Source organism: Choloepus didactylus, chromosome 3, assembly GCF_015220235.1.
Source record: "Choloepus didactylus isolate mChoDid1 chromosome 3, mChoDid1.pri, whole genome shotgun sequence".
NCBI lineage: Eukaryota > Metazoa > Chordata > Mammalia > Pilosa > Megalonychidae > Choloepus > Choloepus didactylus.
The window spans coordinates 155,718,277-155,745,528 of record NC_051309.1 but is presented as its reverse complement, the minus strand read 5'-3'; the positions used below and the strand labels follow the sequence as shown (position 1 = coordinate 155,745,528).

General features: G+C 36.4%; 1 protein-coding gene and 1 pseudogene across 2 annotated transcripts in view; both read left to right on the top strand.

Moving 5' to 3' along the window:
- The window catches only part of INPP4B (inositol polyphosphate-4-phosphatase type II B), an 877,116-nt gene that overhangs the window by 359,128 nt on the left and 490,736 nt on the right, over positions 1-27,252 (top strand). The gene's annotated exons all lie outside the window — the stretch shown is intronic.
- LOC119530498 lies at positions 1,245-26,958 on the top strand (annotated as a pseudogene).

Below are 27,252 nucleotides of genomic sequence, written 5' to 3'. Positions count from 1 at the left end.
GGGGTTGATTGCAATCAACAGGGAGGAGGAGAGGATTATAGAGATAACAGTATCTCAGGGAATCTCAGGGAGGAGCTAGTTTCAGGTATAGATACAGTTAGCATCTGATATTACAAGGAGAATAGGTCAAACCTCAACTGACCTAGGTCATTGCTGTGTGCAATGTTCAAGGCCCTTGGTGAATGCCATGTGCCTGGGGTTCCCACATTCCACCCTCATTCAGCAATTTGCATTGACCATAGGACAGACATTGTATCCATAATCCACAACAATACAGTGAGCAGCAGAGTACAAGTAAGCCAGTACATATGGACAGTAATCCTATTAACAAGTGGCACCATGGCCAAGTTAAAGAATTAAACCTTTTGGACCAAGGTTCATCAGATAGATGTTCAATATTTTGTATATGATCTTGCATGTGATTAAGAGCTTGGGTTACATTTTGCGAGTTATCTGGTGCATATACACAACACTGAATATTAATTAAAGCACAGGTACCACCTTGGGCAGTGGTTAAAATATCCAGAGCCATTCTGTTTTTGTAAGACTACTTTCCTAAGTTATGTAGTTTCATCATTAAGCAATAATATAGCTAATTTTGACTCATTGAGCATTTGTGCGGTGTGGTTAGCTAAAGCAGCTATGTGTTCTTCAGTTACTATGGCAGCACCACCTGAGGCTAAGACAGCCAAAGGATAAAACCACCAAGTAGTCCATTTTATTCCATATCTAGTTTTTACCATTTCCCAGTTGCTGAGTGTGTATGTGGTAAAGTGTCATAGAGGGTAGCAGGCACATAGGGTTGTCTCCACGTGTGTTGTCCAATCCAGTCATAGGGCAGGTAGGGCCAACCATCCTGCCCACAGGTCCAGAGCCATCCCTTAGAGAATGGGTAAGCTCTGTGGCTAATGTTAACATTTTGCCACTGAAAATAGCTACCCTTTTGTAGGTATTTGGTCATGCCACAGAGTTCAGGAGGGAGCCATCCCATTTCTTTATACCCTTCAGTACACTCCATACAAACTGGAGCCACTTTATTTACGGTTACTGCCTCAGCAGTGAGCCATCCTAAACTGTCTTGTACAGAGTACCCAAATATAGGCCAGGACTTATTAATTTGCTTCTGGACCAGGGAATATATGTAAGAATAAGATTCAGTCTTGGAGGGAAAAATATTCGGTGACACAGAGAAAGGGAAGAAGTCTTGCCACACTTACCATTGGTGAGTGTGTTGCCACATCAGCATGGCGTCCCAAGTCATCTGGTTGGCAGGAGGATCGATGGTCCACAGGAGACCAATGGCGCCAGACAACAACAATCAGTGCATACCCAGCACTGAGACCTTTGATGTGCGGAGGTTACTGCAGATTCCCACTGTAGAAATGTGTTTCCTACAGTACTGACCAGATAACACCCCAAAATTTGACAGACTGTCCAGGCCCTTGTAATTTGCTTTGATTTATCACCCATCCCCAACTTTCAAGGTGGGTCAGCACTGTGCTAGTGGCAATTTCTAGTTAAGGGGAAAAATGGAAGTCGGTCATGTTGCCCTGAAATCGGGAGCTTCTCTGAATGGATTCAGGAGCTGCTCTGAATGGCAGCCAGTTCAGAGCACAATGTGGAAATAGTCCACCTGTCCTTTATGTCTTAGCCAACCCAGTGAAGTTGTTTTGGAGATTTGTATGTGCTTTGATTAATTACTCCAGATTCTGTGTCTCCTCTGACTTTTTAATTTGTTTGTTTGGCTCATCCATATCTACTTGGGTCTTCTTATGCTTTGTGATTCTCTGTTGGCTTCAGGGCATTTGCTTATCTTGATAAGTTCATTTTGAAATAGGCAAGACTATTTGAATATTTATGTATAATTTGGCAGAGCTACAGATTCCTGGAGTGCACTTTCCCTGTCCTGCCAACAGATGGCACTCTTGAGCCACCTCTTACTCTTAAGCGAGCTTTCCCCCAACTTTGCCTATGCACTGTGCAGGGCCCAATCCAGGTGTAAATCCAATCAACACATCAATTCTCTATGTGCACTGGGTACTGCCAGCCTTGGGGGTAGGGGTAGGCCCTGTGCAGCTTGGCAGGGAGTCCTCTTAAGGGCTGAGTGAGTCTGGTAATTCCTGAGCCTCTGAGTGGACCACTCTCAAGCTGTGGGGCCATGTATCTCACCCCTTAGCTCACATATACCCTGGACCCTGTCTCCCATGTGCCTGTGATATTCTGGGGTTTGGAAAGTGCTCCTGGGGCTTCTGTGCGTCACCCACACCTCTCCCTGCCTCTTGACCGTGAACACTGTGGGCTTCCATGGAGGAAGAGTAAATGTCACCACAGGTCCACTGAATCCCAAGTTCCCTTATGAGAGACCCTGGCTACAGGGTTGTGTTCAGCCAACTGCTGAAACAGGTGCACAGTGTGTGGAACTCTCCCTCCTGTGCGTGGCATCTGGCCCCAGCCACCAGTCCACGGTAGTGGTCCCGGTCAAACACACTTACCCTGTCCTTTCAGGTGCAGTCTCTCTGCCTCTCCATCCCAGTCCCCACTATGCATTGTAGAGTTCCCTCTCCAGCTAGTTGCATCCTGGAATGCTGTTCTGCCTCTGCCCCTTCTCTAGTCCCTGTCACAGAGGAGAAGTTTGCTCTGCATCTCCTGTTCCACCATTTTCCCAGAAGTCATAGATGTGACCCGAGTAATCCCAGAGCTGTGGGCATGTCCTCTGTGGGTCCCGTGGGAATCCATTTTGCTCTTACACTTTTTTTTCCCCATAGCTCTGCAGGTTTGGGGTTTTCAAGAGTTGTGATGGGAGTAGGGAACAGAAGTTAAGGCACAAGTTCTCTTCTAACTGGTGTCCTTGTAGTCTGGCCCTGTGTTTTAGAAGACGAAAGCCTGGCTTTTTCTGTAATGAGATGCTTCTTGTTGCCAGCCTGGAGTTGGAGGAGGTGAAAAGCCCTGCATTCCCCTCTTCTAGACTTATACTCTTCTAAAAAGCCCCTCTTATTATCTGATCAACACTATATTCATTACAAAGATTGGTAATGAGTACTAAGAAAAGAGCTAAGGATGTGTTTAGATTTATCTCAGCAAATCCAGGTAGGAGTGTGTGAGCAGTTATCATCTGCTGTCCTCAATTTTGAGACATCAGCCAGGACTCCAAGGCAACTGAAACCTCACATTAAACATCCTTCTACATTTAAATTCATAGATTATTTAATATTTATAGAACACTTGTATACGTTGATGACAGAAAAGAAGTTAATAGAACAAGCCTGGATTTTGGAAGTAGATATATCTAATAGCAAAAGAAACATTGATTCTCATTTAAATATGGGGATATGAGTTCCTTTATCTGAAAAAAATGTGGAATATAGGTCTTACTTTTCAGTGTTACTGCATATGCAGTGTGCCTGGCATGTAGCAGGTTACAAAAAAGATGAGTTGACCTCTTCACATTTGATCCTCATAGCAATTATTTGAGTAGGTAGTGCAGAAAATTATTTGGCAAACAATACTTTCAAAGGTCTGGGCATAGGAGAATTGTTGAAGTTAGTTGAAAGACAAGATTGTTGAAGCTCTTGAATGCCACAGTGAGAGGTTTTAACTTTCTTTCATACTCAGTTAAACCGAGGAAAGAGAACTTAAAATATAGATGCATGATTTCAAATCACTTAAAATTGAACTTCATAATCATCTTGCTTTCAAACTCTCCTCTGCTCTTCTCTAACGAGGACCCAAGTCTGGTGGATTTGCTATAACTATTGATAATATTAATAGCCAACATTTATTGAATATTAACCATGTCCCAAGCACTGTGCTAAGCAGTTGAATTACATTGTCACATTTTATTCTCACAACACTATTTCAGGGATGAGGAAATTTGGAGCTTGGAGAAGTGAAGCAACACATTGGAAACCTCACCACCCGTTAGTGACTGGGCTGGTTGGCTGATGCCAAAGACTGGAGACTTAATCATGGTGACCACTAAGCATTTCCATGAAAACTTTTCTAGTCCCTGAGGAAAAATCTTTAAAGACAAGGAGTGATCACCGTTTTAAAAATAGTAAAATATGTAATTTTACATATTTGTATATGTGTTTTATGCACAGTTTTTTAGTCTTTCTTTTTGCTATTCCTTCTTTTGCTTGATTCCTCCCCCATTTCTCTTCCTGCTTTAACACACATCATCATTCTGCCTCCATACACATGGTGTTACTTGATTATGTCCTAATATTTATCCTTCTGTGTTTATCTCCATTTTCATATGATATTATAATTATATGAATATGTTTATATGCATATATATGAATATATACATGTAAATGCATAATATATATTAAAATATTACAAATATATTACAAATACTTACACAATTTTCTGTATCTTCTCTTTGATTTCCAAAAAGGTGATAATACTTCACACTCCTGGGAATGTAGTAGAGCACCTTTTCCCCCACATCCCTTCCAGTATTTGGTGTTAGAGCTCTGGGTTTTGTTTGTTTGTTTGTTTGTTTTTTGTTTTTGTTGTTATTCTTGGCAATCTGATGGTGTAAAGTGATATTTCATTGTTGCATGTCCCTGATTATTGTAAATTTAACATCTTTTCCTCTCTGGACTGTTCATTCAGAGTCGTTTGCCCATATTTCTATTGAGTTGTTTTTCATTTTCTTACTGATTTTAAGATTTCCTTTTATATTATAGATATTCATTCTTGGTCTACCATTTCCATGGCAAATACAGTTTTCTAACTCTATTGTTTGTCCATTGACTTGCTTGCTGCAGAAAAAGTTTTTATGAAATCAGACATATATTTAACTTTTGAAGTTTCAATTTTAAGATTCCGTGCTAGTGGACCATATGTGTCATCTCCTATGTTTTTTTCCAACAATTAAGTCTTTAAATCATCTGGAATTTATTTTTTTATATGGTGTAAGGTGGGGATAAATCTTTCTTTCAGGTAGCTAGTTATGCAAGCACATTTATGTAATAATTTATTATTTTTCACTGAGATCCATTTCTAGGTTCCTTCAAATTCTATTTATTTGTTTATTTTTATACCATGGGAATACTGATTTAGTAATTTACAATGGCTTTATCATAAGTTCAAAAGTACCTCATTATTCTTCTATTATGTGATTTTATTGGCTATTCTTGGACACCTCTTTCTCCTATAAATCCCAAATCATTTTATCCAATTCTATTTAAAGTCCTGTTGGGATCCCACTGTTAATTACATTAAATGTATTTTCTAATTTTGAAAATTTTCATTACCTAAGGATCTTCTCATTCAGTTCAGATCTTGTTTAATGATGTTTAGTAAAATGTTATGGTTTTATTTATATATCGTTTGTCCTGTGTCATTTTATTGAATTTTTCAGTATTTTGTACTCTTTATCAGTATTGTAAATGGTACATTTTCACGTCTCCTTTTTAAGTTCTTATTACTGGAAATTTATTTATATTAATTTTTATATTAATTTTTTATATTTATCTTGTTTCATGCTACCTTACTGTATTTTCAGTTACGCTGTTACCTTCATCTCCCCAGCACTCATAAACTGGTACTTATGACCCAACTGTTTGACTCTTCATCTTCTCCCAACTTAAAATTTCTGCTATGGCTTTTGGTTAGAGTATTTTTTCAAGTATCATTCTTCAAATACAGTGTATGTGTGCCACTGCTTGTATTATTGTGCCTTCTCAAAAACTGTCTTCTCAACTGAACAGACCATAGATATCTTGGTTGATTAAAGAATTCTAGGTTTGCCAGGCTTGTCTCTCAATTCTAAATTTTATTCCACTGTCTTATGACTTCCAGGCTGCATATGAGAAATCCCATACCAATCTGGTCTTCTTTTCTCTTAGGTAACTTGTTCATTATGTTTTTAAGCTTATGCATATGTTCCAAAATTTTAGTTGCACAGGCCTAGAAATGAGTATTTTCTTTTCAGTGGAGTCTGGAAGTTGATGAGCCATTTCAAATGGAAATTCTCTTGTACTATCGCTCAATTATCACTTTTCCTTCATCTACTCTTTTTCCTCTTTCTGAAATTTCTATTATTTAGAGATTAGATCTTTTGCATTTATTCTCAAAATCACTTATCTTTCCCCTCAAATTTCCCATCCCCTCTCTTTACACACACACATGTACCCACATATGTGTGCATGTATGTGTGTTTTTTTGTTTTCCATTTAATCTTCTAAGCTACCACTTTAGATCCTGGTGGTGATTATCCATCACTTCATTTTATTTTGGGGGAATCAAGTTATTAGCTCCATTTGTGTATGTGTGTATAGACACACACGTGCAGTTAAAATGGAAAGATATTTGAGGATTGTTGAACTGGTAATTGGTATCTTTCAACAATAATGATCCCTGAGGGACAATGGAAAATAGTACTCTCCAGATGACTGATTTCATGGAATGCCTGAACAGTCACATGTTCAGTTTCCTAATAAAAGCAGTTCCTATTCCTATTCAGTTCATCTTAGACAAAAGACAGCTTATAAATGATCCCACTGGAAAAGCAATATTATCACATAAACTGAGTAACAATGAAATCTTGGTTGGCCTTGGTGAGTTTGTCTGATAAAGCAGACTGTAGGTTATGTATACCTTTAGTTCAGCACAATTAAAACCTAGTCTGAATTTTGTTTTACATTACATTATACCACTGTGATTTTCCTCATTAAACCTCCTTTTAATCAAGTAGGATATGCTAATACTAATTCCTTATTCTCTGACATTGGGTTATTGTTATTTTGCATAGGTAAGACCTCGGTTAAATACTTTATTTTTCTTTCTTAGAATGCTGTTATTATTTTCTTCTTGATAAATCAGGCAAACAATCTGAACTGTTTCTCAGTGGTATTATACCTCAGTTCCAACTCCCTAGATAGACTGAGTGGTTTTTGCGGAATAGATCTCTTTCTTTAACCTTTCAGATCCTTTCAGATCCAAGGCGTATCACAGGCATAAAGGAATAGCTTCTGCATTATCCAACTACAAAGATCCTTATAACCAGTACTTACAGGGAGAAAATCCTTCTAAATAACTTTCCAGAATGCTTTGCACATTCTGGGATATTGCTTTCCTCTTTTAAAATCCAAGACTAGAAATTTACATAGTTACACAGGTTTGCCTTTAGGTACCCCTTTCCGCTTTTGACAATAGTGACTCATTGCTTTGTCTTCAAGTATTCACCAAAGCATTTCAAATTGACTCTTCTTTATTTTAGTGTATTAGCTAGAATTCTTCAGGGAAACAGAACCAACAGGATATAGATTCAGGTATAGATAATGATATGTAAATATTAATGGAATTGTTATAGAAATTGGCTCATTTGACCATGCACGTCGGCAAGTCCGTATTCCATAGGGCAGAACGCAGGTTGGAAACTCTGATAAAGGTGGCTTTTGATTCCCCAGGAGAAGTTGCCTAGTGAAGCAGAGATAGAAATTCTTTTTGGCTGTGAAATCCTTAGTTCTCCCTTTAAGGCCTCCAGCTGATTTGATGAAGAGACACTTCTCATTGCCAAAGATAATATCCTTTGTTGATTGTAGATGTAATCAACCATACATACAATCAACCAATTAATGATTTAAATCCATCTACAGCATACCCTCATAATAATCAGGCCAGTGCTTGCTTGACTAAACAAATGGTCACTATAACCTAGCCAAGTTGACACATGAAATTAACCATCACAATAAAAATTTGTAGTCAGATCTTGTAATGACAGGTGCCTATCTTACAAAATCATAGTCATATACAACTTTTAAGGTAGTTCTAATTTACTCGTTTATTTCTATGTCACACTGTGTTGTGAGAGGTGACTTTTATCCATTAGAAGAATGATGAAATTGGTAGAGGCTAGTAGATCTGAGTGTGGTCCTGTGTTAGCTGAATTGGACAGTGACACATTTTTCCCATTGAAATCACCCAAGAATAGTTAATAGGAACATGAAAAACAGTTGCCAAATTTCAGTGAGCTGATTATGCCTTATTTCAAGATCACCTTTCCAGGTATCTTCAAATGCTCAGAAAAATTAACTGAATTATATAAGCATAATACAACATTTGAATGCACTTTCGTCTTTTCATTTGTAAATACATTTCTCATTTTTCCATGCCTAATATGGCACTGATCACACTACTGCAAGTAGTCATCTACTTCAGCTTATTCTAATTTTTATCCCATTTTCTTTACCTTTTCCATATGGGTAGTGGGTGACACATAATAAGAGAGATTAAAGCATTGCTTCCTTCTGTTTGGCAGTGTGCCAAGAATGCTGTAGAGTCTTAGTGCAATAATTAGGGCTAGTGATGATATACTGATAGGAAAAGATGAAGACCAGTATTGGAAAATATTGTTTTAAGGTAGTGTTGAAAAAGCCAAAGAAATTGAATGCAAGCAAAGAATTTAGACATTGTTTTGCTTCTGTACATGTAGCCCTGTTCATAGATTTAGTGATTTACAACTTTAGCTCTAGCCAATAAAACATTTATTTAAAATATACTTTAGGGGAGGCAGAGGTTAAACACCATAATACATTTTGTGATTTATGAGTCTGCTTGAAAGTTTTGGAGCTTATGAGTCTCTGCTGTATAAGTTTGGGATTTTCATCATAACAGATGTAGCCTTGATTCTCTGTTGTTGTTCCTCTTCCTCTGCCTCCTCCCCAGCCCCTCCTCCTCCCCCCCTTTTCTTTTTGTAAACTGTCCAGAAGACAGTTCTATGGAGGACATATTACACTAGAACTGGTCTTACTGAATTAAAATAAACATAATTTGGGCATATTGCATTACTTGTTGGTTTGGTATTATGGATACTAACAGTTACAATTAGGCTAGGAGGGCTGGAGCTCATCATTGTTTCTTTTTCATCTGATATTGGCCATAAATGGAGTAATGGAATGTGACATGGCTAATAAAGTTTCAGGTAAAAAAAAAAAAGGCCTTTTTTAGATAGGCATGTCGGAAAAATATGGTTGCCACCAACATTTATATTTGGCTTTTTATGAAGGCCAAAGTAAGGAAAAAAAAAAAAAGCCCAAACCCAAACCCAAATGAAACCCACCCTATTAAATATAGATCAGTTGAACCCTGATTATATAACTTGAAACACTGTTTGTACAGGAACCCCTTCTTCCTCTTCCTCCCACTCCTCTATCTTCCTCCTCCACTACCTCCTTCTCATCATCTTCATCTTCTTTTCTATTCTGCCATGTAACATTGCCAAAGAGTGATAGTAAATCTACATTGTCCCTAATTTGCTTTATAAATACAGGTCTTTTAGCTATTTCACTTCATTACATTGACTATTGACAGGTAAATCTGTTGGTAAAGAATTTATTGTTGTGATAAAGTTTAGACTTAATTATCTACTCTAATGGACTAAAGCAGAGATGTGAATAATTCAAAGTATGAGTAATACAAATTGTTTTACACAATAGTCTTGGCATAACCAAAGTTAAAACTCAAAGAACTATGGTTCATTGATTTTCTTTTCATAGATAGGAGCATATTGGAAGGAATGAAGTTTTTTCAAGATATTTATTTTTGCCATTGCTTTGCTTTGTTTTGTTTGGAAATTTTTTTTTATTTGATAAATGAAGTTAAGTTAAAAAAAACCTCAAAGAACAGCATATGTAGGAAGATATTTTCTACAAATATGACAGAGATGATATCTTTAACACATAAAAAAGGTTTATCCAAAACAACAGGAAAAATCAATATCCTAATAAAGAAATAGCAAAAGGACATGGAGGAAATAGAGTCTATGAAAAAATATAGATCTACCAAATAATTAAACATATACAAGTAGAACTGATACACTAAAGATGGAAATGTAAATAGGAAAAACCACTTTGGAAAACTGTTTGGCAATATCTGGTAAAGATGAGTATGTATGTATCCCATGACTAAGCAATTCTACTACTATGTACAACTAACAAGTCTGTATTTATATATTCATGAAAAAATATTTAAAAGAAATCTCAAAGGAACTCTAATCATTATAGCCAGAAACTGGAAATTTCTCAAATACCCCTAAAGAGTAGAATGCATAAATAAATGATGGTACAATAATATAATGGAATAGTCTTCAGCAATGAGAATGAACAATCAGAGAAATGGATGAATGTCTTAATAAAATGTTGAGCAAATTTAGCCACAGGAAAAAAGTTTATACTATACAATTCTACTTACATAAAGTTAAAAATAAGTACAACTGGACTTCTCAAAGTAGAAAGCATTAAGTCATCAAAGGTCAACAAAACTGCTGACATTAACCATAAAATCTGGATAAATTACAATCATATTTTTAAAGACATCAAAAAACTGTCACCAAATTAAAAAAAAAAAAAAAAGGAAGTCAGACAGGAGAAAACATTTTAGAATCAAGCTGAGCTCAGGATCAGAAACTGTTCTCATGGGATATTTGCTAATGTGGCCTGAAGACTCCAAAAAGCACCACTCCTGGGGAAAAGAGACCAACCAAGGTTTAGTAGTTACATATAAAAATTGCAAAATTAGAGGAATTAAGGGCTTCAAATGTACTGCTGGTTTATAATGCAATAAATTTTGAGGCTTTGCCTGAAACTAAAGGAGTAGACCAAAAATCTCTGAAAGTCAGAGTACAAATACCCTCCTCCCCTCTGTGTGATTAAAAACAGTTGAAAACCCTAGTGGTAAATTGACAATGATGACTTGAAAATGAGAGATATAATTGTCTTTTTCCTAAGGATACTTAAGGATTGTGGTGCAGAATCCAGGCTGGCCACAGGCAGAAGGCTGCTACTACAGAACAGAGAAATCAGAAGAAATTTTTTTTTTTTTTTGCCAGAATCAGCTTATAATTCTGCCTTTTCTAAGATCAATATTGAAATCATATTGTCCCTAATTTGTTTCAATAGAAAACAAAGTAAAATCCTTACGAATAGAAATTTATAGAGAAGCTGGTTTTCTATTGCACTATACACTAGCACTACTGGAAAACACATATACAACATATATTTGAATATACACACATCTTTGTTTGCCTCATTTTTCTTCTTAAAGCAGATTTAAGGAACTAGTTTTCAGTACTTTCAAGAACCTGAAATGTTTTCCTATCCTTTGACCATTTCTGGTAATCAGTCCCAAGGAAAAATTCCTAAAATTTTTAAGAACTATCTTTATAGCTTTACCTTTAATGAATAATGGTATTTAAAAATATATATTCATTAATAGAAAACTTTTTAATTAAAGTATTACACTGGTACTTTGTAGAATATTAATCATTTTGAAATGCCTATGATACGAGATTTCATCTTCCATCCATGAAAGAATAACTGGTTTCTAGCAGATTGTCCCACCATAAATAATACAAAACTGAACACAATATATTTAGTGAATATATACTGTCATTGGACAACAGATAGAACAGGACTTTGATCCTTGAAAAAAAGGTGAAAATGTGAAGTAAACCCACATTCTCTCAAGTTTTATGACTTGAGGTGGGAAAGTAGATACTGAACAGAGAATGGAGATCTCAATGAGAAGAGAAGATACAGATTAAGTTTGGCGCTACTCTAGCTGGGACTTGTGGACCAGACTACTGGAGAGGAGGGAGCTGTGTATGGATGGTGGCTCATACTTGTGCATGGATGTTTTCTTCAGTGACCAAATGCTAGATGAGTTTCCATGAGAGGCTAAGAGCTGAATAGAGAAATTTAAAAATGGGTATTGCTAGAAGATATTAGAGTTCAGGCATATCAAGGGAATATTTCAGTTAATCAATTGAGAGCTCAGAAAGGTCATGCTTTGGAAGTAAAAACTCTACCAAAGAGAAAAGGCCACAGCTTAGGTCTGAAAACAAAACTAAAGTAGATCTTCCCTAACAATGCATGAAAACTGAGCCTGACACAATTGAGAGGATCCTCCAGGACTTCAACTGTCAGTCAGAACTAAACACAATGTTATGTAAGTTAATACACCATACTAAAGACTTCTTACAATGCGAGATCTACAATATTTTGCATAAACAAACCAAAAAATTACTGGTCATGTTAAGAGGCAAAAAATGTGCCTCACAATCAAAAGAAAAAAGTGTTCAATATCAACAGAAACCTAGATGATCCAGATGTTGACAATAGAAAATTTTAAACAGGCAATATGAAATAACTTTAAAATAGCTATTAAAACTATGTTTAAGAGTTTTAAACAAAATGGATAAATGGGAATCCTCAGCACAGAAATAGAAACTATAAAGAAAAACCATACTGCAGTGATGTCATCAACATGGCAATATAAGACAGCTACAGGAAACCTCCTCAGAGTTTTAGGGGAAAGAAAAAGAACAATTTTCACTTGTTCAAGGTAAAGACTGGAGAAGGATCCCACAAAGCTGAATGGAAGAAAGAGAAAAATATCAGATAGGAAACTTCTGTCCTGGATCAGCCAAACCTTGCCACTTCCCCTCACTCAGTCCCGCACAGCTCAGGAGGTGCCCAGAGGCAGAAGCTGGAATCCTTCCCATTTCCCACCTGGGACACAGACTATAAAATCTCTCACGGCAGAGCGACAGATCCCCACCTTTATCCAGACAAAGAGACCCAAACACAGAGGGATCCAGGGCAGGACTTAAGCCACTGAAGAGGGCAGAATATAGAAGGGCAACAAGGAGGAGTTTCCAAAATGGAGGATTAGGGAGACTCTTTCCCAAACAGAATAATCTTTCCCAAAAGCAGCAAGTAGCCAGGCAGAAATTGCCCAAATCAACTGTTTGCAGACCCAGGGGACAGGGAAGGACAACTCGAGGCCCAGGTCAATGAAGGACAAAGACTCTGAGAAAACATGGACAAACACTGTAACTCCAGCAGTGCCTATCCCCCACCCTTGTGGAAAACAGCAGCAGGCAACCCTGTCCTTGCCTGGAGGATGGGAGCTGACTGGGGTGGCTGAGAGAATCCTCCACCACAAGTAAAGTGGGGGACACAGTCCCACACTGAGCCAGATTTTGCCCAGCAAAGTGGAGGCACAGAAACCCTGCAGTTTCAGCCCTGCCAGCTCAGACATTGCCAGGCTCCAGGAGGTAAACAATTTCTGAGGATGGTTAAGTCACTGAAGAACGCCATCTGCTGGACAGCCTGGAAAGTTCATGGTAAAATTACAAGGATTTTCAGAGCCTCTCCAGACCCTATGCCAGGCCATTGGAGCTGGTCTGAATCTTTCCTGCACAGGTACCTGGCCCTATTTTGACTGAGAAATAGGATGGTTCAACTGTCAAAGCAGTGCCCTAATACAAACCCTAAATCCTAAATAAGAGAGAGAACTCAATCTTCAGAATAGACCCATCAAGATAATCAGATGACCAGATACCAGCAAAAAATCACAAGGCATACTAAAGATTCAAGGAAAGCTGGCCCAATCAAGGGAACAGATCAAAAAGTCGGAGGAGGTACAAAATCTGGAACAATGAATCAAAGATGTGCAAACAAATCTCCTGGATTAATTCAAAGAAATAAAAGAAAATGTGAATAAAGAGATAAAGGGTATTAAGAAGACACTAGAAGAGCAAAAAAGAAGAATTTGAAATAATACATAGAAAAATAGCAGACATTATGGAACTAAAAGACACTGTAGATAAAATTTAAAATACTGGAGACATAGAACAGCAGATTTGCAGAGGCAGAAGAATCAGTGAGCTAGAACATAGATCAATTGAATTTGAGCAGACAAAAGAAGGAATGGAGATTAAAAATGGAAAATTGTTAGCCAAGTTTCAGGGAAATGATTACCAACACAAAGCACACAAATATATGCATTATGGGTATATCAGAAGTAGAAGAGAAAGGAAAAGGGGCAAGAAGAATATTCAAAGAAGTAGTGGCTAAAAATGTCCCAACCCTTATAAAAGATATAAATATGCAAATCCAAGAAGCCCAAAGTACTCCAATCAGAATAAATCCAAATAGACCCACTCCAAGACACATAGTAATAGGACTGTCAAATGCCAAAGAGGAAAAAATTCTGAAGCCAGCAAGAAAAAAGTGATTCACCAAATACAAGGGTAGCCAAATACGACTACATGCTGATTTCTCATTAGACACCATGGAGGCGAGAAGGCCGTGGCATGATATATTTAAGATACTGAAAGAGAAAAATTGTGAGCCAAAAATTCTCTACCCAGCAAGGCTGTCCTTCAAAAATGAGGACGAGTTTAAAATATTCTCAGATAAAAAGAGGCTGAGAGACTTTAATAAGAGACCAGTCCTATGAAGACTACTAAAGGGAGTCCTGGCAGATGAAAAGAAAAGACAGGAGAGAGAGGTTGGGTGGAGGGTACAGAATTGAAGAGTATTAGTAACGGTAATTCAAAGCATAAAAACAGAGAGAGGAAAAAATAGATCTGACAAATAAAAATCAAAGAGTAAGATGGTTGAATCAAGAACTACCTTTACAGTAATAACTTTGAATGTTAATGGATTAAACTCCCCAATCAAAAGACACAGATTGGTGGAATGAATTCAAAAATATGATCCATCTATATGCTGTTTACAGGAGACTCATTTTGTACAGATTGGTGGAATGAATTAAAAAATTTGATCCATCTATATGCTGTTTACAAGAGATTCATTTCAACCTATTTTTTTTACAAATAGGTTGAAAGTAAAAGGATAGAAAAAGATATTCCACACAAGTAGTAACCAAAAGAAAGCTGGGGTAGCTGTACTACTATCAGACAAAATAGAAATTAAATGCAAAAATGTTATGAGATTAAAAGGACACTACATGTTAATAAAAGGGGCAATTCACCAAGAAGAAATAACAATCATAAATATCTATGCTCCTAATCAAGTTGCCACAAAGTACATGAGGCAAACACTGGCGAACTGAAGGGAGTAATAAATGACTCTAGAGACATATATAGAACATTGCACCCCAGAACAGCAGGATATATGTTCTTCTCAAGCACTCATGAAACATTCCCCAGGATAGATAATATGCAGCTGCACGAAATAGGTCTTAACTTTAAAAGGACTGAAATTATACAAAGCACTTTGTTCTAGTTTGCTAATGCTGCTGTTAAGCAAAATACCAGAAATGGATTGGCTTTTATAAAAGGGGTTTATTTGGTTACAAAGTTACAGTTTTAAGTCCATAAACTGTCCAAGGTAAGTTATCAATAATCAGGTACCTTCACTGGAGGATGGCCAATGGTGTCCGGAAAACCTCTGTTAGCTGGGAAGGCACATGGCTGGCGTCTGCTCCGACGTTCTAGTTTCAAAATGGCTTTCTCCCAGGATGTTCCTCTGTAGGCTGCAGTTCCCCCAAAATGTCACTCTTAGTTGCTCTTGGGGTGTTTGTCCTCTCTTAGCTTCTCTGGAGCAAGAGTCTGCTTTCAACGGCCATCTTCAAACTGTCTCTCATCTGCAGCTACTCTCTCAGCTTCTATGAATTCATCAAAATGTCCCTCTTGGCTGTAGAAAGAGTCTGGGTCTGTGTGGCTCTTTTTTAAGTACTCCAGTGATCCAATCAAAACCTACCCTGAATGGGCAGGGTAACACCCCATGGAAATTATCCAATCACATGTTTCACTCACAGTTGATTGAGTCACATCTCTATGGAAACACTCAATCAAAGGATTCCAATCTAATCAATACTAAATACATCTGCCCCCACAAGACTGCATCGAAGATAATGGCATTTTGGGGGACATAATACATTCAAACTGGCACTCACTTTCTCTGATCACAATGGAATGAAGCTAGAAATTAATAACAAACAGAGAACCAGAAAATACACAAATATGTGGAGGTTAAACAACATGGTCTTAAACAATCAGTTTGTCAAAGAAGAAATTGCAAGAGAAATCAGTAAATATCTTGAGACAAATTAAAAAGAACACATGATATTTCAAAACTTATGGGATACAGTGAAAGCAGTACTGAGAGGGAAATTTATAGCCCTAACTGCCTACATTAAAAAGGAAGAAAGAGCTAAAATAATGACCTAACTGAACAACTAAAGAAACTAGAGAAAGAACAGTAAACTAATCCCAAAGCAATCAGGGAAGAAATAATAGAGATTATAGCAGAAATTAATGAAATGGAGAATAAAAAAATAGAATCAATAATACCAAAATTTGGTTCTTTGAGAACATCAGTAAAATCAACAAATCTTAGCTAGACTGACAAATACAAAAAGAGTGAAGCTGCAAATAAATAAAATCAGAAACAAGAAGGGGCACATTACCACAGACCCCAATGAAATAAAAAGATCATAAGTGGTTACTATGAACAACTATATGCCAGTAAGCTAGACAACTTAGATAAAATGGGCAGCTTCCTAGAACAGCCTACTCTGACTCAAGAAAAAATAGTAGACCTCAACAAACCAATCACAAGTAAAGAGATCAAATCAGTCATCAAAACCCTACCACAAAGAAAAGCCCAAGACAAGACAGCTTCACAGATGAGTTTTGTTGAACATTCCAGAAAGAATGCCTGCTCAAACTCTTCCAAAACATTTAAGAAGAGGGAACACTGCTCTTTCTAACCAGCATTTAATACCAAAACATTTAATACCAAAAGCCAGATAATACCAAACATTTAATACCAAAGCCAGATAAACATTTAATACCAAAAAGCCAGATAACGCCAAAACATTTGATACCAAAGCCAGATAAAGGTGCTACAAGAAAAGAAAATTTCAGATCCGTCTAATAAATATAGATGCAAAAATCTTCAACAAAATACTTGGAAATAGAATCCAATAGCGTATTAAGAGAATTATACACCATGATCAAGTGGGTTTTATTCCAGGTATGCAATGGTGGTTCAACACAAGAAAATCAATTAATGTAATACACCACATCAACAAATCAAAAAGGAACAACCACATGATCATCTTGATTGATGCAGAAAAGTCATTTGACAAAATCCAGCATGCTTTCATCTATACAGATGTAAAGGACTTGTACACAGAAAACTACAAAACATTGCTAAAAGAAATCAAAGAAGACCTGAATAAATGGAAAGACATTCTGTGTTTATGGATTGGAAGGCTAAATGTCATCAAGATGTCATTTCTACCCAAATTGATTTACAGATTCAATGCAATACCAATCAAAATTTCTACAGACTATTTTGCAAAAATGGAAAAGCTAATCATCAATTTTATTTGGAAGGGTAAGGGGCCTCTAATATCCAAAAAACATGTTGATAAAGAAGAATGAAGTGGGAGGACTCAAGCTTCCTGACTTTAACACAGATAAAGCCACAGTGGTCAAAACAGTGTGGTACTGGCATTAAGGTAGACATATAAATTAATGGAATCGAATTGAGAGTTCAGAAATAGTTGCTCAGATCTATGGTCAATTGATTTCTTTTTTAATTCAGTTTTATTGAGATATTTTCACATATCATACAATCATCCATAATGTACAATCAGCTGTTCACAGTACCATCATATATTTGTGAATTCATCACCCCAATCTATTTTTTGAACATTTTCCTTATACCAGAAAAAGTAAAAATAAGAATAAAAAACTAAAAGTAAAAAAAGAACACTCAAATCATCCCCTCTCTCCCACCCCATTTTTAATTTAGTTTTTGTCCCCACTTTTCTACTCATCCAAATATACACTGGATAAAGGAAGTGTGATCCACAAGGCTTTCACAATCACACTGTCACCCCTTGTAATCTGCATTGTTATAAAATCGTCTTCAAGAGTCAGGGCAACTGGGTTGCAGTTTGATAGTTTCAGGTATTTACTTCTAGCTATTCCAGTACACTAAAACCTAAAAAGGGTTATCTATATAGTGTGCAAGAATGTCCACCCGAGTGACCTCTTGACTCCATTTGAAATCTCTCAGCCACTGAAACTTTATTTTGTTTCATTTTGAATCCCCATTTTGGTCAAGAAGACATTCTCAATGCCATGATGTTTGGTCCAGATTCATCCTTGGGAGTCACACTCTGCATTGCCAGGGAGATTTACACCCCTGTGAGTCAGGTTCCTCGTAGTGGGGAGGGCAGTGAGTTGGGTTAGCTGCCAAGTTGGGTTAGCGGGAGAGAGAAGGCCACATCTGAGCAACAAAGAGGTTCTCAAGGGGAGATTCTTAGGCACAATTATAAGCAAGTTTAGCCTCTACTTTGCAGTAATGAGCTCCATAAGGGCAAGCCCCAAGATAGAGATCTTGGTATACCAAACCACTAGTCCTCAATGTTTGTAAGAACATCAGCAACAATCCAGGTGAGGAAGTCCAACATTTCCACATTTCCCCCTGGCTCCTCAGGGGGCCCTGCATATATATTTTTATTCTCTGCCCAAATTACTTTGAGATGTGTCACTGTTTCACACTAACCTGTAAAAGCCTACCAGGTGTCAGTTCCTATTTAAAGTTCTGCGTAATTATGGCATTTGAACAAACTGTGTGAGTTAAATTTTTTAGGAAATATAGATCCTGCACCAAATAAACATCTCTTCCCTTGGTCTCATGTGGAAGTTGAAGTTTTCAAACACAGTCAGTATCATCCTTTAACCTTTGGCCCAATTTTCCCGATTCCTAACTAGATCTGCTTCATTCATATCTCTAATTGAAGTCTGGACACTTTTTAAGCTTTTAACAGTTGCTGTATGTGCTAATACTGACATTCATATCTGCCAAGCTCTAGCTCTGAGCTTCAGGTGTCACACGGATACCCAAAGTTCCAGGGATCAATCAGGTATATATAGAGGATCAGCATTTCAGAATCTGGAGATAGCCATTACAATTCAGGAATAGATTTGCCTGCTGTAAGAGCTTACAATCTAGGGACCATTATAATAGGCATTCCCCTAATAAGCTGTGCTCTAAGATTGAATTATGAGTTTACACATTGTAGTTAGTCCATGTTGGTGAGGCATTATAGTGTTTGCCTTTGTTTCTGGCATAGTTCACTCAAAATGCTGTCTATAGCATCCATTCACCTCATTGGGTTGCATGTCTCACAGCTTCACTCCTCCTCACAATTGCTCAATATTCCATTGTATGCGCACACCACAATTCACCATTCTATTCCTCAGCTAATGTACCATTAGGCCACCTCCACCCATTGCAAATCATGCATACTGCCTCCATAAACACCAGTGTGCAAATGTCCATTCGTGCCCCTGCTCTCAGATCTTCCAAGTATATGCGCCCTAATGAGGTTGCAGGACCTTATGGCACCCACATACTTAGCTTCTTGAGGAACCACCACACTGTCTTCCAGAAAGGCTATACCATTCTGCCTCCTAACCAACAGTAAATATGTACATCCCTCTCTCCTTGTTTTCTCCAGCACTTTTATCCCTATTTGTATTTCTTCCTACAATTATATAGAGCTATATTCACATACCATACAATTATCCACAGTGTACAATGAGTTGTTCATGGAATCATCATATATTTGTGCATTTATCAGCACAGTTAGCACTTGAACATATTGATTACTACAAAATTTTATTTTGTTTTGTTTTTAAATGAATAATAAAAAAGATAATAAAAGAAAAATAAAATATCATACAATACAATAGTAGGGTCAGACAACACCACTGCCAAGAATCCCATATCCCTCCCTTAATCCTCCTTTAATGCGCATTTAGCTTTGGTATATTGCCTTTGTTACATTTAATGGAAGCTTATTACAATGTTACTGTTGACCATAGACTCCAGTTTGCTTTGATTATATTTACTCCCCCATACCTTCCCCTTTTCAATACTCTGCATGGTTGACATTCATTTGTTCTCCCACATGCAAGAACATTTTTATATTTGTACATTTAGTCACAATCATTGACCACACCAGTTTTTGCTAAGTTAAACAGTCTCAGTCTTTATCATCTATATTTACCTCTGGTGTCATACATTCCCCTATCCCATCTCTTTCAGCCTTACTCACAGATATCTTTGTTTAGTGTAGTTACAATATTGTGCTACCATCACACAGTATTATGCTATCTATTTCTGGATCTATACAGTCAATCCTGCTTAACATTCTGTAGTCTTTCAGCATCAAATGCCCAGTCTCTACCCTCTTTCTATCTCCTGATAGCCTGTGTTATCAGCTTTTAACTCTCAAAGTTTTCTCATTAATGTTAGTTTATATTAGCAAGACCATACAGTATTTATCCTTTTGTTTCTGACTAACTTCACTCAACATAATGTCCTCAAGGTTCATCCATGTTAGTGTATGTTCCGTGTCTTTCTTCTGTCTTACAGCTGTGTAATATTCCATCATGTGTATGTACCACAGTTTGTTTATCCACTCATCCATTGATGAACATTTGGGCTGTTTCCATCTCTTGGCTATTGAGAATAATGCTGCAATAAACATCAGTTTACAGCTGTCTGTTCGTGTCTTAACTTTCAGTTCCTCTGAGTATATACCTAGTAATGGAATAGCTGGATCATATGGCAAATCTATACTTAGCTTCCTAAACTGTCACACTGTCTTGCAGAGTGGTTGCATACAGTCAGTTGATTTTTGACAAGGCTCCCAAGTCCACTCAACTGGAACAGAAAAGTCTCTTCATTAAATGGTGTTGGGAAAACTGGATATCCATATCCAAAAGAATGAAAGAGGGCCCCTACCTCACACTCTATAGAAATATTAGTTCAAAATGGATCAAAGACCTGAATAGAAGAACCAGTACCATAAAATTCCTAGAAAATATAGGGAAGCATCTTCAAGGTCTAATAATAGCCAGTAGTTTCCTAGACCTAACACCCAAAGCAGAAACAATGAGAGAAAAAATAGATAAATGGGACCTCCTCAAAGTTGAATACTTCTGTGCTTCAAAGGACTTTGTCAAAAGGGTGAAAATGCCACCCACTCAATGGGAGAATATATTTGGAAACCACATATTTGATAAAGGTTTGTTATCCAGAATATATAAAGAAATACTACAACTCAACAACAAAAAGATGAACAACCCAATTTAAAACTAGGCAAATGACATGAATAGACACTTTTCCAAAGAGGAAATATGGATGGCTAAAAAGCAAATGAAAAGATGCTCAGCTTCACTAGCTACTAGGGAAATGCAAATCAAAACCACAATGAATGGCCACTATTAAACAAACAGGGAACTACAACTGTTGTAGAGGATGTGGTGAAATAGAAACACTTATTCACTGCTGGTGGGGTTGTAAAATAGTACAGCTCCTCTGGAGGAAGGTTGGGCAGTTCGTCAGGAAGCTAAGTATAGAATTGTCTTATGACCTGGCTATCCTGCTACTCAAGATAAACCCAGAAGATTTGAAAGCAGGGACACAAATAGACATTTGTACACTGATGCTCATGGCAGCATTGTTCACAATAGCCAAAAGATGGAAACAACCCAAGTGTTGATCAACAGATGAATAGATAAACAAAATGTGGCATTACATACGATGGACTATTGTTCAGCAGTAAGAAGGAGTGAAGTTCTGAAGCACGTGACAACATGGATGAACCTTAAGAACATTATGTTAATTGAAATAAGTCAGACACAAAAGGACAAATATTGCATGATCTCACTGTTATGAACTAATAATAATATGTAAACTCATAGACATAAAATATAGAATATAGTTTACCATGATATAGAATGAGGCTAAAGAATGGGGAGCTGTTGCTTAGTGTGTGCAGAATGTTTAACTAGGTTGAACTGAAACATTTGGAAATACACAAAGGTGAATGTAGCACGTCACTGTGTGTGGAAAGGGGAATCTTAGAGTCATGGATGTCACCAGAAGGCAAGTTGGAGGTATGTATGGGAATGTATAACACCATAAATCTTGTGATGGACAATGTCCATGACTAACTTTACAAATATAAAAAGTTCCTTCATAAACTAGAGCAAATGTATGACAATATTAGGAGGAGTTAATAACAGAGGAGTATATGAGAAAGAATGTACCTACTGCAAACTATGGACTATAGTAACAATAATATTTTAATATTCTTTCATTGACAGTAACAAATGTAGCACACCAATACTATAAGTCAGTAATATGGGGTGATAAGGAGAATGAGAATGAGAAGGTTAGGGATTTTTTTTTAAATTTTTATTTCTTTTCTGTTATAATGAAAATGATTTAAATTTGATCATGGAGATGTATGCACAGGTATTTGATGATACTGTGAGCCTGTGATTGTATACTTCAGATGGCTTCTGTGGTTTGTGAATATATCTTAATAAAACTGCATTAAAAAAACATACTGAAAGTTTAGAACTGAAGAATACCATCTGAAGTTTGAAGAATGCTCTGGGTATGATTAGCAAATGATTGAAATTGCGGAAGAAAGGATGAATGAACATGAAGACATAGCAAATGTCTACTGTAGATGCAGAGTGTCCCAGAAGAGGAGAGATTGGATGATAAAATTTTTAAAAAAGTAATGGCAGAATACTAACCAAATTTGCTGGGGGAAAAACAATACAAAACAAAACAACTACAGAACCAAGGAGCTCGGCAAGCCACAAGTAGGATGAATACAAAAGAAGCCACACCTAGATATATAATAGTCAAATTACTGAAAATGAAAGATTTTGTTGGTATAAGCTGGAGACAAAGTGCACATTACATGTAAGAAAAAAATGATCAAAATGACAGGTGACTTTTTATCAGAAACAATGGCATGCAGAAATCAATATAAAGAGCAAAAACTGTCATTCAAAAGTCTATATCTAATGAATGTATACAACAAAACAGAGGGTGAAATAAGAACATTTTCCAATATAGGGGAATTTTTTGTCTGCATAATTGCAAAGCCAAAGGAGAGTCTGCCATCTAAAGGGAAGTGATATCAATAGGAAAGAATGAAGAGCACTAGAAATGGTAAATATATTGTTAAATATGAAAGCCTATATTTCATAGTTTTATTTTCTTTAACTTAAAACTGACTGAAACAAAAACAGTAATATTGTGTTGTGGAGTTTATAACCTATGACAATAGCACAAAGAAGGAGGGTTAATGGAATTATGCTGTTTAAGATTCTTAAATTTTAATGGAAGTGACACAATATTAATTACAAGGAGTTTATGAGAAGGGGATGCAAATTGTAAGCTTTAGAGGTACCATTAAAAGTATATGTACAAAGTGGTATAAAATTGGTAAAAAGAAAACAGAAAAAAGACAATAGAAGACTCAAAAATATTTTGTTAATTCCAAAGAAACAAAATCAAAAGGAACAAAATAATGAGGACACAAAGAAAACAAATAGCGAGAAGATAAATTAAAACCCAAATACAGCAATAATTATATTAAAAGTAAACATATCCAATATGTGGAGATTATTAGGCTAAATAAAAAAAAAATCAAAACCCCAGTTTTTGCTATCTGTAAGAGATACACTCAATATAAATATAGATATATGTTGGAGTAAATGAATAGAAAAATATGTAACAGGCAAACAGTAATCATCAAAAAGCTAATGTGGCTATATATATTAATATTGGAAAATGTAGACTTTCAGACAACAATTATTACCTGAGAAAGAGGAAAAATTCATAACAATAAAAGAGTCAGTTTACCAGATGTCATAACTCTCCTACATTATATGCTTCCTAAAGCAGAGTTTAAAATATGAGAAGCAAAATTGGTGGATTGGTAGGGAGAATACAAAATTGCTGAATCATTTTTAGTGTTTTTAAATACCCCACTTAGCAACTGGAAGAATCACTAGACAAGGAATCAGTAAGTATGTAAAAGAATTGAATAACCTATCAAACAAATTGACCTAATTTATATTTGAAGAATACTACTATGCACAACTTCAGAACGTATATTTTTCTCAAGTATGTATGGAACAATCATCAAAATAGACCACATTTTGGGTCATAAAATAATTTTTCATAGATTTCAAAAGGTGAACATTTTATAGAGTATGGTCTCTGACAAAATTTACAGTAAAATTAAATTAGAGAAAAAAGCAGTAAGATATCTGGAAAATCACCAGATATTTGGGAATTAATCAACATATGTCTAAAAAACCCTGGGATCAAAGCAGAAGTCCCAAGGAACATTAGAAAATATTTTTAAACTTAAATCAATATAAAAAACACAACATAGTAAAATTTGGGGGATGCAACTAGTGTAGTGTTCAGAAACAAATGAATCGTTTTAAATGCTTATGTTAGAAAGGAAGAAACACATAAAACCAGTAAATTATGTTTTCACATTAAGAATGTAGAAAAGGGAAACCAAATTAAAATCAAATAGAAGAAAGGAGACGATAAACGTAAGAGAATAAATCAACCAAACAGAAAAAATGAAAAGCAAATCAAAGAAACTTAAAAGGTTAGAAGTTAGTGTTTTGAAGAGATTAATCAAACCAATAAACCCCCAGCAAGAACTGATGAAGAAAAAAAAAAAAAGAGCAAGTACAAATTAAAAATACCGGGATTGATACAGGAGATATTAATACATATCCTAAAGATATTTAAAAAAGAATTAGGGTATATTATGAACAAGGAAAAGCTTTAGTCCAATAAATTCAATAACTTAGAGGAAATGAATAATTTTTTTTAATATCACAACATCAACTGACATAAGAAGAAGTAAAAAAAATATGAATGATTCTGTATCTGGTAAATAAAGAAATAAGAGATGTAACAATTCAAAAGGAATAAATAAAATTGTCTTTATTTGCAGAAGATACAATGTATTTGTGGAAAATTAAAAAAATGAAGATTCAACTACTAGAAATAATAAATATTGAAAGGTCATAGGATACAAAGTAAATTATATACAAATCTGTTTCTACATACACACAAAAATAATTGGAAAATAAATTTTACGTACAATATCATTTCTAAAAGCATCCAAAATGTGAAATATTCAAAGAGAAATTGAATAAAAGATGTGCAAGCTCTCTACAGTGAAACTACAATTTTGCTTAGAGAATTTAAAGATATTTAATCCATATATATGGATTATATGACTCAATATTACTAAGATGCCAGTTTTCCCAAAATTGACCTGTTGTCAATGTATGTTAAACCTGCAAGGTTTAATTTTCAGAATTGGCTCATGCAATTCTGGGAACTAGGAATTCACAGTTCTGTAGGGCACACTGGCAGGCTGGAAATTTTAGGAAGACTTGATGTTGAAGTCTTGAGGCAGAAATTCTTCTGTTCTCTGGATCCACAGTTCTTGCTCTTAAAAACTGATTGCATGCAGCACACCCACATTACCTGGGGTAATGTCCTTTACTTAATATCAACTGATTGTCCTATCTACAAAATCCCTTCACAGCAACAATCAGGACACATTAAATTAACCGTCACACAACATAATCCCAATCATAATCTTAGCAAAACTTTTTTGTGTGTGTAGAAAATGAAAGGCCGATACTTAAATTTGTATGGAAAGGCACCAGATCTAGAAAAGACAAAACATCCTGGAAAAGAACAAAGTTGGAGAGTTTATATTCTCTAACTTCAAAACTTGATTGTTAGGCTAAAGTAATCCAGACAGTGTAGTGACTGCACAGATAAATAGATCAATGGATCAAAAGTGTCCAGAGTTTCCAGAAATAGATCCACACATAGTGGTCAATTGAGTTTTGATAAAGGCACTAAGACAATTCATTGAGGGGCTTCTTTGCAATAAATATTTTTGGAACAACTCTATGAATCTGTATAACAAAATGAACACTGGCTCCTACTCTCACTAATCAGTCTTACTTCAAAATGCCAATGCTAAAATAAAAAACTTTTAACTGAAAACAAAGTAGACTATTATCTCATACTTGAGCAGGCAATGATATCTTAGACATCGTGAAAAAGGTCAAACCACAAAAGAAAAACAGATAAATTGGAGTTCATAGAAATGTATACTTCTGCTGTTTGAATGATAAGCATTAAGAAAATGAAATAACAAGCCACAGAGTTGGAGAAAATAATCCTGACCCCCCAAAAATATTGTGACAGAAAAATATTTTTGGAAAAAGATTGTATCCAGAATATGAAAAGAACTCCTACAAAACAATAATAAAAATTTAAACCTTTCAAGTTAAAAATGGGCAAAATATTTGAATAGTTTTCAAATGAAGGTGTAACAAATGAGCAATAAGCATATGGAAAAATGCTTAAAATTATAAGCCATCAGGAAAAGATAGATCACTGCATGTGAATAGAGTATTTAATATTGAAAAGGTTGACACCGGAGAACCTGGGCGCCGCCGCCGCCTGCGCGCCTACTCGGGCGCGCGTCCTTGCAGCGCTGCTAGCCCGCTGGCCCCCAAGCCGCGGAGCCCAGTTGTCTGCGCGGCCCGAGCCTCTTTCTGAGACCTTGGGGACGACAGCGCAGCTCCTGCGCGGGGTGATCTTGGGGGCTCCGGGCTCGGGGATGGGCACAGTGTCGTCTGGCATTACCAAACACTTCAAATTGAAGCACCTCTCCAGCGGGGACCTGCTCTGAGACATGCTGAGGGGCACAGAAATTGGTTTCTAAGCCATGACTTTCATTTACAAATGGAAACTCATCCCAGGTGATGCCATGACTCGGCTAGCCCTTTACGAGCTGAAAAATCTCATCTAGTATACCTGGCTATTGACAAGTTTTCCAAGGACTCTTCCTGAGGCCGAAGCCCTAGATAGAGCTTATGGGATAGACACGGTGATTAATCTGAATGTGCCCTTTGCGGTCATTGAACAAGGTCTCACTGCGCACTGTATTCATCCAGGCAGCGGCCTTTGAGTCTGCAACATCGAATTCAACTCTCCCCGCTGTGATGTTATGACTGAAGGGCCTCTGATTCAGCGTGAAGATGACAGACCAGAGACGGTTATCAAGAGACTGAAGGCTTATGAAGCCCAAACTGAGCCAGTCCTGGAATATTACCAGAAAAAAAAAGGGGTATTGGAAACATTCTCTGGAACAGAAACCAACAAAATCTGGCCCTGTTGTATATGCTTTCCTACAAACAAAAGTTCCACCATCCAGAAAACATCAGTTACTCCATGAGGAAAAATGTGTGTAATTAGTAGAAAAAGCAGAACCCTCCTCCTTTCATTTAGAAGCTCCTTGCCCTAAGACTCTGACATATATGAATTCTTTGAAACTTAGTTTCATTTCTGCTGATTTTATTCTAGAAACTTAGGATGTGCCAATGAGTCAGATATTAAGATTTTATCTTTTGGAATTGTCAAGTATGTTTCATCTAGTTATTTTCTATAGGTGTGCAATTCAAAAACATCAAAGATGTCTAAATTTAAAGAAAAATCTTTTAGAGCAAAATTAAAAGAGCAATTGGCAGCA